This window comes from Bison bison, unplaced genomic scaffold, assembly GCF_000754665.1.
Source record: "Bison bison bison isolate TAMUID 2011002044 unplaced genomic scaffold, Bison_UMD1.0 scf7180017864471, whole genome shotgun sequence".
NCBI lineage: Eukaryota > Metazoa > Chordata > Mammalia > Artiodactyla > Bovidae > Bison > Bison bison.
Window position 1 is genome coordinate 35,297,406 of NW_011495032.1, and position 14,596 is coordinate 35,312,001.

At 38.6% G+C, this 14,596-nt stretch overlaps 1 protein-coding gene across 16 annotated transcripts in view; it reads right to left on the reverse strand.

The window, feature by feature from the left end:
* The window catches only part of IKZF2 (IKAROS family zinc finger 2 (Helios)), a 181,828-nt gene that overhangs the window by 39,658 nt on the left and 127,574 nt on the right, over window positions 1–14,596 (reverse strand). The window lies entirely within an intron of this gene.

Here is a 14,596-nt window from a genome sequence, read left to right on the forward strand (position 1 = left end):
AAGTAATGTCTCTGCTTTTGAATATGCTGCCTAGGTTGGTCATAACTTTCCTTCCAAGGAGTAAGCGTCTTTTAATTTCATGGCTGCAATCACCATCTGCAGTGATTTTGGAGGCCCCCAAAATAAAGTCTGACACTGTTTACCCATCTATTTCCCATGAAGTGATGGGACCAGATGCCATGATCTTCGTTTTCTGAATGTTGAGCTTTAAGCCAACTTTTTCACTCTCCTCTTTCACTTTCATCAAGAGGCTTTTTAGTTCCTCTTCATTTTCTGCCTTAGATTTATTTTATTCTAAATTTTTATATGTCCTCCAGCATTCTGGGACACTTTTATTCATTTAAGCATGATACATTTCTTTAGTTTTATTATGTTGAGCATTTTTTGTGTGCTTGTGTGTGCGTGTTTAAAATCTAATTCAAGCAAGAAGCTCAAACCCAGTGCTCTGTGACAACCTAGAGGGACGTGATGGGGTGGGAATTGGGAGAGAGGTTCAAAAGGGAGGGGGCATATGTGTACCTATGGCTGATTCATGTTGGTGTATGACAAAAGCAACTATCCTCCAATTAAAAATAAATTAAAAGTCTAATCCAAATAATACATTGTTGGCAAAATGAAGATTTAAAAAGTAATGTAAAAGAATAATAACATTACTAAGATAAAACTTGACATGAGGGATCATACACATGATATTTCAAACTATAGACTGTGGTGATATTAGCATCTCTCTCTTAAATTTGACTCTACTTAACTGTAAAATAAGGCCCTTAAAATAGTGCTTGTCACAAAATAAGAGCCTGTTAAATGTTAGCCAGTAACTTTAATTTTTACAATAGCCTGACATTTATCATCTGCTAGGAAACATAACCATAACTGATCTCCAGTAATCTTAAAAAACGAACTTCCTAATTAACCTAAGAATTTTCACCTGAAAGCACCTGCAGACTCTTTCATTCATTCAATCGATACAGCATAAGGAATACAGATGCAAAAGAGAATACAGTGATGTCTTTCAAGATGCAGAATTTAGGATGTTTCATTTTCATCATGAGTATTATCATCCTATTTTTGTACAATTTAAAGAGAAACCATGTTGATAGATGATTTATGATACCTTAAGCAAAAATTTAATTATATCCTAAATATATTTTATATGTTTATAACAAATGATATTGGGTTATAATATTTACCTCATTTGTATGGTTATCTGCCATTTGGGAATTTTCTTACAAGATTTGGCAAGACAGTACAGGCTGTGGATGAACAAGTTTCTTTGACTCACATGCATGGATCAAGTAGGAAAAATAAAAGGAAAGGGTGGAGGTTAGCTTACAAAAAAAAAAAAAAAAAAAAACCCTCAACAAAACAGAAAACAGTGTGATGTGCCTTTTTGGACACTGGGTGAGTGAAGAAGCTGGCATGCTGCCCTTACATTTCTGCCATGGAGTTCCAAACATGCCAGGCCTGCAGACTCAGCACTGTGCAAGGAATAACATGAAATAGCCACAAGCTCATACCGTTCACAGTAACAAACAAGTAGGATGCAAAACTGAATTACTAAAGCTGTCTGCAGAAAACTGAGAATGAGAAATAGGTCCATGGTTCCTGCTTACTTCTTTAGAATTCCTGAGAACAGAGAAAGGTAAGGAGGCAAGGTTCAGGCAGTCAACTAATCTGACTTGGTCTTTGAACCAAAATGGAGAGCTCTATCAGATAAGAATGTGCTAGAGAAGAAAGACTGCTTTTCCATTACTCCTTCTAGAAATAAGTGTCTAATTAAAAAAAAAAATCATTTTATTTTATATTGGAGGAACTCCCATGGACAAAGGAGCCTGGTGGGCTACAATCCATGGGGTCGCAAGCGAGGCAGACACAACTTAATGACTAAACAACAGCCAACTAACAATTCTGTCATAGTCTCAGGTGGGCAGTGAAGGGACTCAGACATATGAGGACTGTTCACCCCCAAACTCCCTTCCCATCCGGGCTGCCACAAAACATTAACCAGAGTTCCCTGTATTATACAGCAGGACCTTGTTGGTTATCCATTTTAAATACAGTACTGTACATACGTTGATCCCAAACTCCCTAACTATCCTTTGCCCCCATCCTCCTCCCACCCTGAAACCATAAGTTCTCTAAGTCTGTGAGCCCGTTTCTGTTTTGTAAATAAGTTCATTTATGTCATTTCTTTTTAGATTCCTCATATAAAGGTTATCATACAATATTTCTCCTTCTTTGTCTGAATAAGTGTCTAAAATTTAAAGAAGCATGTTGTGTATACTGCTGCTTGAAAATTTAATGCTATTAAAAATTTAATTTCTTTTATAAGGAACACATAAGGAAGAGTATATAATGATTATTTGGGGGAAAATATGTTCTTCTGGGCAGAAGTCACATGAATTGTCACTGCAGCTGGCCTGACTGAAAGTGGTTTCTCCCTCCATGGGCAAGGTGTTACATGTGTGTTTCAGTCAGGAATGGAGACACTAATCCCATTCCCTCTCTTCAGTGTTTATTGCAAAGCGTACAGAGAGGCTCCACAGGCTAAGTGTCAGGACTTGATGGGTGAAATCAGCAGAACACAGTTATGCAAATCAAGTGTGCAAATGACACTGCTTGTGTAATTATCAATGTAATCCTCCTCTATCAACCACCTCCAGGAAGGAAAGGAGGGGTAGAGGGTGGGGAAGGTTCACAGTTGGCAGATCACCCAGAGAGTGGGCCAGGTGCCAGGTCTACAATCAGGTGAAAACAGTTTCTTCTCAAGGGAAGTCTGCAGTACAAATTATACTACACTTTATGCACCATCACTTCTATGAAGGAGCTGCACTAGACTTCATTTCTATAACCAGCAAAATTTAATCCAATATGTCTTATCAGTATACTGATCATTGTCTTAGAATTTTTTAAATGGATCTCTTTAGCAAATCGGGTAGAAAAGTCATGTCGATCTGGTTTTAAAACAATGTCAGTATGGAAATAACTGATAATGATAGTCTTTTGGCCACATACCCAACTTTCAGACATTTAAAATCCTTCTTTAACAAAATAATCAGTCCTATTAATGTCTAAAGGTCTATAACCTGTAGCAGATCCATGTTATAAAAAGCAGTTCATATGTAACAGAAACATAAAGTACTTAATTATATACTTGTTTACCTCAAAAAATAAAGTGGGATAATATTGAAGCAAACATTGAAGGATTAGGGGAAAAAATCTATTAGAAAAAGAGTGGAAGGCAGAGGAGAGACAAGAGGGGAAGATAACTTTAAAAAAAAAATATATATATATATATAAGAAGGAAAGGGTGTGTATTTCAGGAGACAGTTATTGATTATAAATGCCACACTGCTTTGGAAGACAATCAGTTTATGGAACTCCTGATCAGCCAGGAATTTAAGGAAATAATGTGACAGTCCCCTAATAAGGAATGATAGCATGCTATGCTAAGTCACTTCAGTCATGTCCGACTCGGTGCGACCCCACAAACGGCAGCCCAACAGGCTCCGCTGCCCCTGGGATTCTCCAGGCAAGAACACTGGAGTGGGTTGCCATTTCCTTCTCCAATGCATGAAAGTGAAAAGTGACAGTGAAGTCGCTCAGTCGTGTCCAACTCTTAGCGACCCCATGGACTGCAGCCTAACAGGCTCCTCCGTCCATCTGAGGACATAATCACTCTCATGGCAAATTAACAGATTGTCTCGTATGAGAATACAGAATTAGAGCATTTGACTTTCACTTGTTTAGCAATATGGTCAAAGGTTAGCACTATCTCAAACCCAGCCAGATGCCACTTTTGAACTTCATTTTCAAGAAAGTTAAAGAGAATGAAAAAACTATATTTTCTTACCAGCTTCTCTGACAGCATGTAGTTTATACCTTAAAAATGCCTGCTAGTTGGTTTAATATTGTACTAATGTGAATATCCAAATATATTCAAAAGCAGGGAAACAGTCCTTATCTAAAACAACGAAAAATGGTGGATGTTATTGTTTTAACAGATGGGTTCTTATATGTTACATCTGGTCCAGTTGCTTTTTATAGGATAAAATAGCTTTAACCTGACAATTAGATATAAAGAACAAACTTCTTAAGCAAAATTTGTCAAACTCTGAATAGATTACAAAACTGTGTTGTGAAAAATCAACATAACTGAGGTGTTTTGGAAATAAAGTAGGCATCTGCTCAGAATAATGTAGGCTTATTGATCTTAAGTCAAAAGACTGACACCGGAAGGTTCTTCAAATAGTTCTTACTCTAGGGTTATACGCTATAGATACATCACATAAACTAACTTTACAAAGTGTTTATTTTTAGGTGATATATTCCAGTAATTATATAATAAATACTGATTTAATTGAAAGCTAATTTAATTGAAAGCTAAAATCAGAAAAAAAAATTCCTACATTTCTCTGCTTACTCAAGGGTATTTTATTTATATATCTCTGAACAATAATGTTACAATAAACAAGGAACAAGAGACAATGAATACGCTTCCTTGGGATATTAGGATTTTTCATTTTCAAATGAAAAGATTCCCTTTTTAGCAATGATTTTTTTTTTTTTGGTAAGAATGCAAATGTAGTACAGGCTTTCCTGGTGGCTCAGTGCTAAAGAATCTACCTGCCAATGCAGGAGATCCAGGTCTGATCCCTGGGTCAGGAAGATCCCCTGGAGAAGTAAATGGCAACCCACTCCAGTATTCTTGTCTTAGAAATCCTTTGGACAGAGAAACCTGGTGGGCTACAGACCATGGGTCGCAAAAGAGTCAGATATGACTTAGCGACTAAACCAACAACAAAGCCCAGTACAATTCCATGGCCAAAACTAAATCATTTGGGACCGTGAAAAAGGCATTCTTACTTACTTTTTTCTCTTTACTATTTATACAAAGAAATTTATAAAGCATATATATTATGTAAGTTTTCATACATTAAAAACACATACTCTTCTATTACGTTTTAAATATTTAATTTGAGCACTGTATTAAGTACAGGAGAAATATACCTGAAGTTCTAATTAGGAAAATATATGCACCTTTCATTCCTCCTTGATTAAAAAATAAGTATGGTAAGTACTGCTTTGATTAATAGGGGTCCAGGGCTTAATTGAAACACTATTTCCCCAGTGTACTGGGTAAATAAAGACAATTAAAAGAAGTAATATATAATGTATGAAGCACACTAATCAAATTTCTAAGAAATAAAAGGATCACTTGTTAAACTAAAACTCTAATAGACAAAACTAATAAAATAATTTTTTGTAGCAGGTGCACTGATTCTCTGATTTGTCACTAAAAACTGACAGAAATACTATGTTATATTATAAACTTATGTAAAGAAAAGCAGGCGATTTGTGTGTAAATCTAAGGTTAATGGGTAAAGTTTACACTTTGCCAACATAACTGCCATAGGCAACCCACTCCAGTACTCTTGCCTGGAAAATCCCATGGACGAAGGAGCCTGGTAGGCTGCAGTCCATGGGGTCGCTAAGAGTCAGACACGACTGAGTGACTTCACTTTCACGCATTGGAGAAGGAAATGGCAACCCACTTCAGTATTCTTGCCTGGAGAATCCCAGGGACAGAGGAGCCTAGTGGGCTGCCGTCTATGGGGTCACACAGAGGCGGACACGACTGAAGCGACTTAGCAGCAGCAGCAGCCATAAAATAAAGTAATTCTAATGAAATACCCAGCATCAAGACCAGTAGAATAGCTCTACACCATAATAAATGAAAATAGTTTTAAAAAATAAAGAAATAAACACTGATGATTGTTGTACAGACAAAACTTAGATTGCATTATTTCACTTTTTTCCCCCTGAATGGACAATATTTCAGAAATGAAATATAGCACTGCCATAACAAATAAAAAGAAAGTTTGATTTCTCCTATTATAATCTTAGCAAGTTGGGAATAAAATCTAGGCATTGTTAACAGGAATTATCTACTCCCGAGAAAAGATGATCATATCAATCTATTTCTAGAAATAATATTATACTGCTTAAAAATTATTGTTAGGAAACAAACTTCTCCATGTCAAATACTGGAAAATACTACCAAAATATTTGTGCTCTTTAAGGAGCCCAGATTTATTAATTATTCATAAAATTGGGCATGCTTTCAAAATTAAAAACTGTTATCAATGACTGTAATCAAAATTTAAAACAAGCAATCAAATCAAGTAATCAGGGCTTTGTACACTTAAGCCCATCTTTTCATTCAGGTACTAACAGGTAAAAGAGAAGGAGGGAATATTCAACACTGTTTTACACTTTCACTGGTATTCAGCAACACAGAGAGAGCTATTTCAAAAATATTCTTTAAAAAGAAATGCACTTTATGCGAACAAACTATATCTGGAATTAGAATGCAAAATCAGAAACTCTCTATATCAAGGTTTTTTCTGAGATTTATGTTAGCAGATAGTTGCAGAGAAGTGATGCTGGTCCTATGCAGGTCATCTGAAAATCTTTTAAGACCTCTTCCATTTTATGCAAATTTGTTTTGAAAGTTAAAACAAACAACAGCAAACAAACAAAAAAAATACTTTGGGAGTGGGGAATACTCTTTTACTCTGTAAAGTTTGGTTTCAGTGACTAATGAGCAGCAAAATCCCAGGAGAAAAGATAACAGATTATATAATATGAGCAGCACAGGGAGATTAAAGATTAAATTAAGTGATGTGACAAAGCCACACAGCTAATTTGCAATGAGCCTGTTCTTAAACGCAGATGTCTTGACTTTTGACTTCCAGATAGTATTCAATTTATCACTTGGAGTTAACTTTACACAGTTTAGCAGTGAGTGAGTAAAAGTCGCTCAGTTGCGTCCAACTCTTTGCGACCCCATGGACTATACAGTCCATGGAATTCTCCACGCCAGAATACTAGAGTGGGTAGCCTTTCCTTTATCCAGGGGATCTTCCCAACCCAGAGATCGAACCCAAGTCTCCCACATTGCAGGCAAATTCTTTACCAGCTGAGCCACAAGGGAAGGCCAGAGTTTAGCAAGACAGAGGAAAAAATAAACATATGAGGTTGTATCATTTATTCCATAGCATGGAGTACATATTTTGGAGTTTGACTGTCTTGGTTTGAATCCAGGCTCTGCCTGTGTGATTTCTCTGTGCCTCAAGTCTCCTCACCTATAAACTAGGAATAATATTAACAAGAAGCTTTTCTGTCTCTCCAATCCTTTGAAAAACACTGAAATGCTGGTGCGCAAAGGCTGCTCTTTGGGATGCCCACATAGACACTTCTGGCAGTTAAACTGGATACTTACACTGAGTCAGTTATGATTCCATCCAAATTTATTTATGCCAGCTGTACCTATTACTATAAGTCAAGTCGCTCAGTCGTGTCCGACTCTTTGCGACCCCGTGGACTGTAGCCCACCAGGCTCTTCCATCCATGGAATTTTCTAGGCAAGAGTACTGGAGTGGGTTGCCATTTCCTTCTCCAGGGAAGCTTCCCAACCTAGGGATTGAATCTGGGTCTCTCACATTGCGGGCAAATGCTTTATAGTCTGAGCCACCTATTACTGTAATTAAATAAATTAACCAAATACACATATTCTAATAAAATAAGTACAGAAAAAAAGTTATTTCTATAAAAACTAATTTTACCACTCTGGAAAGATTCAATAAAAATGAGATGAAAATAACGCTGATAAATTGATAAATAGGCAATCTTAAAAATTAGTGACAAAAATCTGATAAATTTAATAGAAGTCTGACTGTTTTACAAGGTCTTCAAGTTTTTAAAGAAACTAAAAATGGAATTAGAGATGACGTGTTATGAGTATGGTTTAGGTCAGATAAACTACAAGGAATTCCAAAACCAAATTCGTCACTGAAAGGAAAGGACTTGACCTTTTTATTGAAAGCTTCTCATATTGCTAGATTTACTGTTTTTAATTGATAAACTACCTGGTTTTGCTCTGTCAGGTAAGAGATTTAATTAAATGAATAATCCATAGGATGTGCCTTGTACAAGGCTATAGAGAGTTCAAGAAATTCCAGACATGACCTGTCATAACCTAACTATTAGGATTATACAATCAAAATCAAAACACTGCCTTGTGTCCTCAAGAGCAGTGGTCCCCAACCTTTTTGTAACAGAGACGGGTTTTATGGAAGACACTTTTTCCACAAACTGGGGGTGGGGGTATGGTTTCAGGATGATTCAAGCATGTTAACACTTATTGTGCAATTTATTTCTATTATTATTAACATCATCAGGCATTAGATCATGGAGGTTGGGGAACCCCTTCTCTAGAGTTTGCAAGAGAATTCCAAATAGAAACTTTCAGTTTGCATGGGACCTTATACGGCTTTAAAAAAAAGAGGAAGAAAGAAAAGAGCTAACATTTATTGAATGCATACTATATTGGATGTATCTATTCTAAAGGAAAATTAGTCCTGAATATTCATTGGAAGGACTGATGCTGAAGCCAAAACTGCAATGGCCAAAACTTTGGCCACCTGAAGCGAAGAACTGACTCATTTGGAAATACCCTGATGCTGGGAATGATTAAAGGCGGGAGGAGAAGGGGACAACAGAGGATGAGATGGTTGGATGGCATCACCATATCAATGGACATGAGTTTGAATAAGCTCCAGGAGGTGGTGATGGACAGGGAAGCCTGGCTTACTGCAATCCACGGGGTCTCAAAGAGTCGGACATGACTGAGTGAATAAACTGATACTGAACTGATACTGATATTATATCCCAGATATCTTTCTAAGTGTTTTCTCATATTTCTCTATGACATATAAAATGTCACAGAAATATGTTAAGTGCACATCAAAACCAAACTCATTATTAACCAATCTACTGGAAGGAAAATGTTCTAATCTAAAACAAAGGAAACAAAGATGCAATATAAATACCCTAGAACACAACAGCTAACTAAAGAAAATAAAATGAGCACTCATTACCCAAAGTAAGGGTTGGTATGGAGGAGGAGGAAGCAAGTTACTTTGTACTAATAATATTATTCATAAAAAACTGAAATTAAAATTAAAATCATTATATTACACTTAATACCCTATACTAGTAAGTTTAAGCACTAGTTCTTATATTTAGCTTATCTGTAACATATTCTCTTTCACCTCCATAGCCATTTTTCACCTTTTGCTGCTCTGCTTCTGCAAAAAGCTAATTTCTATCAGCTTTATCCATAGGCTCCTTTGTCCCCTGGCTTCTGGTCATGCTCATTTAACATAAGGTATTAGCAAAAGAGACAGTAAAGAAGCCGCCTGCCAATGCAGGAGACATAAGAGATGCAGGTTCAATCACAGGGTCAGAAAGATCCTCTGGAGAAGGAAATGGCAACCCACTCCAGTATTCTTGCCTATAGAATCCTATGGACAGAGGAGTCTGTGGGCTATATGGGGTAGCAAAGAGTCAGATACGACTGGGCGACTAACCTACATCAGCAAAAGAAGAGAGATGGAAAGAGTGAGGCCAAGCTGTTTATTCCTCAGTCACAGGTTAGTAGGGGTATATTCCTCCACTGAAGGTGAGTTTCAAAACCGTCTCCTACCTCTCCTAATTTCAGTGACCTCTTGACACAATACATGTGGGTTCGATCCCTGTATTATGGATACATCTCCTTCCCGACACGAGATGTCGGGAAGATCTTCTGGAGGAGGAAATGGCAACCCACTCCAGTATTCTTGCCTGTAAAATTCTATGGACAGAGGAGCCTGGCAGGATGCAGTCCATGGAGTCACAAAGAGTCGGACAAGACTGAATGCAAGTGCACACACACACACACAGAGAACAAACACTTTAGACATGGGATTGCTGCTGCTGCTAAGTCACTTCAATCGTGTCCGACTCTGTGCGACCCCATAGACGGCAGCCCACCAGGCTCCGCTGCCCCTGGGATTCTCCAGGCAAGAACACTGGAGTGGGTTGCCATTTCCTTCTCCAATGCATGAAAGTGAAAAGTGAAAGTGAAGTCGCTCAGTCGTGTCTGACTCTTCGCGACCCCATGGACTGCAGCCTACCAGGCTCCTCCGTCCATGGGATTTTCCAGGCAAGAGTACTGGAGTGGGGTGCCATTGCCTTCTCCACATGCGATTGCTAATGGCTTCCTAATACTGCAGCCTTAGAGTATTCCAACTGTCCCTTTTACGCCTACTCTTTCTCCTGTAAATTTTAGTGCTTCGTCAATGTCTCCTGCATTTTCTCCATTTGAGTGTCTCATTGCTTTCCTATCAAGGCCCTGATGCTAGTTATTGGTAGCAAGAGTGGCCCAAGGCCTCAGAGAGTCCACAAGGCATTTTGACATTGAGTTTCTCATGCTTGAAGAGAACAGAAGGGCCACCTATCAGGAAGTTAGTGAAATCCTAGTAATTCTATGTATGTGCTGGCAACCTCATTACTCAAATTATCACTGATGGTATCACAGAATGAGTGAAAGGAAGACTTTTGGAGCTGTGGTCTTTATTTGTTAAAAGGACAGTAGTGGTGTCTGTGTGAAGACTGTAGTGTTACATGCTACTTCTGTTAGCCCAAAGGATTATATGAAGGAGAAAGAACAAAATGAAGGTCCTGAATCATCTTTAAAACAGTCCTTATTTACTTAAGGCTTGGGTAAATAAGGCTGAAGATCAACTCCAGAATCTGATTTGAAGGGTGATGGGATTGCCGTACTGAATAAAATGGGCAAAACCAATACCATTAGGTCTTTTTCTAAATATATTTTTAATAATTTTATTTTTTAATTTACTGTCTGTGCTGGATTTTCATTGCTTTTCTCTAGTTGTGGCCAGTGGAGCTACTCTCCAGTTCCAATGCATGGCCTTCTCATTGTGGTGGCTTCTCTTGTCACTGAGCACTGGCTCTGGGGCATGTGGGCTCAGTAGTTGTGGCACAAGAGCTTAACTGCTCCATGGCATGTGAGATCTTCCCAGACCAGGGATCTAACCGGTAACTTCTGCATTGGCAAATAGATTCCTCACCACTGGACCACTAGACAGGCCCACTGTTAGTTCCTGATAATGGGGTAATGGTGGGGAAAGAGTGAAACATGTGTTGATAATATGTGATGAAATACTGAGGCTCAGAATGTTTAACTCCTAAAACCCTACAGAACATGACTTGCCAGAAGACATATTTGTCTTCACGCCTCCCCATTCAAGGAAACCAACTCTCACATAAATCAGCATTCCCATATAGTAAGAGGACTTCCAATTGGTTCGGAGAATGGCAGTTCTATTCAGAACTCATTTCTATTACCATTCACAATCCCCAGGCTCATGACAAGCTAGATCCTAATATAGCCAAAGTCAAGGGATATCCAGGAGGTGACAACCTTATACACTGAAATAACTGCAAATCTTTACCAATTTTTATCAGTAGGAGTCCAGTTAGCATGTAAGGGAATGGATTGATTCTAAGGATTTTAAATCAAGAAGGTGAACTACAATGTTAGATCAGGCCAATTTATCTATAGGAACATTCATCTGGGATTTAGTATTTTATTGTCTTGAGCAGGTGGGAGTGACTGGTTAATTGAACCTTTGATTCAATGATAGCTTACATAGTAAAAAAGTTGAAATGGCAGAATGTTCTTGACATAGCAAAGTAAAATTCCAAAATCTCAAGAATGTAAGAATATTGGAAAAGGATCTATTATAAATAACAATACCCTGCAAGGGCCTGTGGGACATCTCCTTCACCAAAAAATTACACTGGTGAGGAAATAACCAGCATGCTTGAGAAGCTTCCTGGTAACTGTCTTCTCTAGGCTGGAGAGAACAATGATAGATGTTGCAAACAGATCTGAGCTTCTTAATTTAAAGATATCTATTGTGATCTTCTGAGATGGCAGAAGCTATGTGGTAGAAATTAATTTCAGGAAGGTAAGGCTGCCTTAACAAGCCACAGGGATGAGGTAAAGATCAATGTGTTTTGTGCCACAGGGTTCTATGGGAATGACTAATGGGTTTCAGATTCCCCAAGAATGAAAAAACACTTGGAATACCAAACTGCTAGCTGTCTTACATGGACAGAAACCCTCTAGGTCTTGTGGGCAAAAATCCAACTTCAGTCACCATAGTGGGATTCATGATCTCTTATCCACTGCCTAGACCTAAGTATATTCACATATCCAGAGTCACATAAGTTTAGGTGGAGACAGAGTCCATGAAACCTGGCCATAGCTGTATGCTATGAATTTTCCTCATAGCCATTTCAGAACCACCTGTGGCCATTTATGACAGTGACTGTGAACTGGGAGAAGGATAATACCAAATCCTTCCACAGGTTATTAGACAGTTGTATTATATTACCTCTGAATTGCCATTAATCCCTGGAACCCAAAATACAACTATGGCCCACCAGTCAAGTGGGAGCTTATGGAAGCCAAGGTATATATGAAGACTTCACCCAAGCCCATCTTATAGTACCACAGGAATAAGTGCACTCAGTAATGGAAAGAATCCTTACACTGGTTCCCTGACCCAGGGTAGGAGGGCTATTATAAAAAGACAAGAACAGTGCTGTCTAATGCAAAATGAATCACATATATAATTTAAAATTTTCTAATAGTCACATTTTTAAAAGGTGGAATTAATTTTCATAATATATTTAATAAATACCATTTCAACATGTGTTTTTTTTAAATTTATTTAATTAGAGACTAATTACTTTACAATATTGTATTGGTTTTGCCATACATAAACATGAATCCGCCACGGGTGTACACGTGTTTCCCATCCTGAACCCCGCCCCCCACCTCCCTCCCCGTACCATCCCTCTGGGTCATTCCAGTGCATCAGCCCCAAGCATCCTGTATCCTGCATCTAACCTGGACTGGCGATTAGTTTCTTATATGATATTATGCATGTTTCAATGCCATTCTTCCAAATCATCCCACCCTCTCCCTCTCCCACAGAGTCCAAAAGACTGTTGTATATATCTGTGTCTCTTTTGCTGTCTCGCATACAGGGTTATCGTTACCTCTTTCTAAATTCCATATACATGCATTAGTATATTGTATTGGTGTTTTTCTTTCTGGCTTACTTCACTCTGTATAATAGGTTCCAGTTTCATCTACCTCATTAGAACTGATTCAAATGTATTCTTTTTAATGGCTGAGTGATACTCCATTGTGTATATGTACTACAGCTTTCTTATCCATTCATCTGCTGATGGACATCTAGGTTACTTTCATGTCCTGGCTACTATAAACAGTGCTGTGATGAACATTGGGGTACACGTGTCTCTTTCAATTCTGGTTTCCTCGGTGTGTATGCCCAGCAGTGGGATTGCTGGGTCATAAGGCAGCTCTATTTCCAGTGTTTTAAGGAATCTCCACACTGTTCTCCATAGTGGCTGTACTAGTTTGCATTCCCACCAACAGTGTAAGAGGGTTCCCTTTTCTCCACATCCTCTCCAGCATTTATTGCTTGTAGACTTTTGGATCGCAGCCATTCTAACTGGCATGAAATGGTACCTCACTGTGGTTTTGATTTGCATTTCTCTGATAATGAGTGCCAAAGAATGCTCAAACTACCGCACAATTGCACTCATCTCACACGCTAGTAAAGTAATGCTCAAAATTCTCCAAGCCAGGCTTCAGCAATGTGTGAACCGTGAACTTCCTGATGTTCAAGCTGGTTTTAGAAAAGGCAGAGGAACCAGAGATCAAATTGCCAATATCCACTGGATTATGGAAAAGGCAAGAGAGTTCCAGAAAAACATCTATTTCTGCTTTATTGACTATGCCAAAGCCTTTGACTGGTGGATCACAATAAACTGTGGAAAATTCTTCAAGAGATGGGAATACCAGACCACCTGACCTGCCTCTTGAGAAATTTGTATGCAGGTCAGGAAGCAACAGTTAGAACTGGACATGGAACAAAAGACTGGTTCCAAATAGGAAAACAAGTACGTCAAGGCTGTATATTGTCACCCTGTTTATTTAACTTATATACAGAGTACATCATGAGAAACGCTGAACTGGAAGAACCACAAGCTGGAATCAAGATTTCCGGGAGAAATATCAATAACCTCAGATGTGCAGATGACACCACCCTTATGGCACAAAGTGAAGAGGAACTAAAAAGCCTCTTGATGAAAGTGAAGGTGGAGAGTGAAAAAGTTGGCTTAAAGCTCAACATTCAGAAAACGAAGATCATGGCATCTGGTCCCATCACTTCATGGGAAATAGATGGGGAAACAGTGGAAACAGTGTCAGACTTCATTTTTCTGGGCTCCAAAATCACTGCAGATGGTGACTGACAGCCATGAAATTTAAAAGACGCTTACTCCTTGGAAGGAAAGTTATGACCAACCTAGATAGCATATTCAAAAGCAGAGACATTACTTTGCCAACAAAGGTCCGGCTGTGGTCATGTATGGATGTGAGAGTTGGACTGTGAAGAAGGCTGAGCACCGAAGAATTGATGCTTTTGAACTGTGGTGTTGGAGAAGACTCTTAAGAGTGCCTTGGACTGCAAGGAGATCCAACCAGTCCATTCTGAAGGAGATCAGCCCTGGGATTTCTTTGGAAGGAATGATGCTAAAGCTGAAACTCCAGTACTTTGGCCACCTCATGTGAAGAGCTGACTCACTG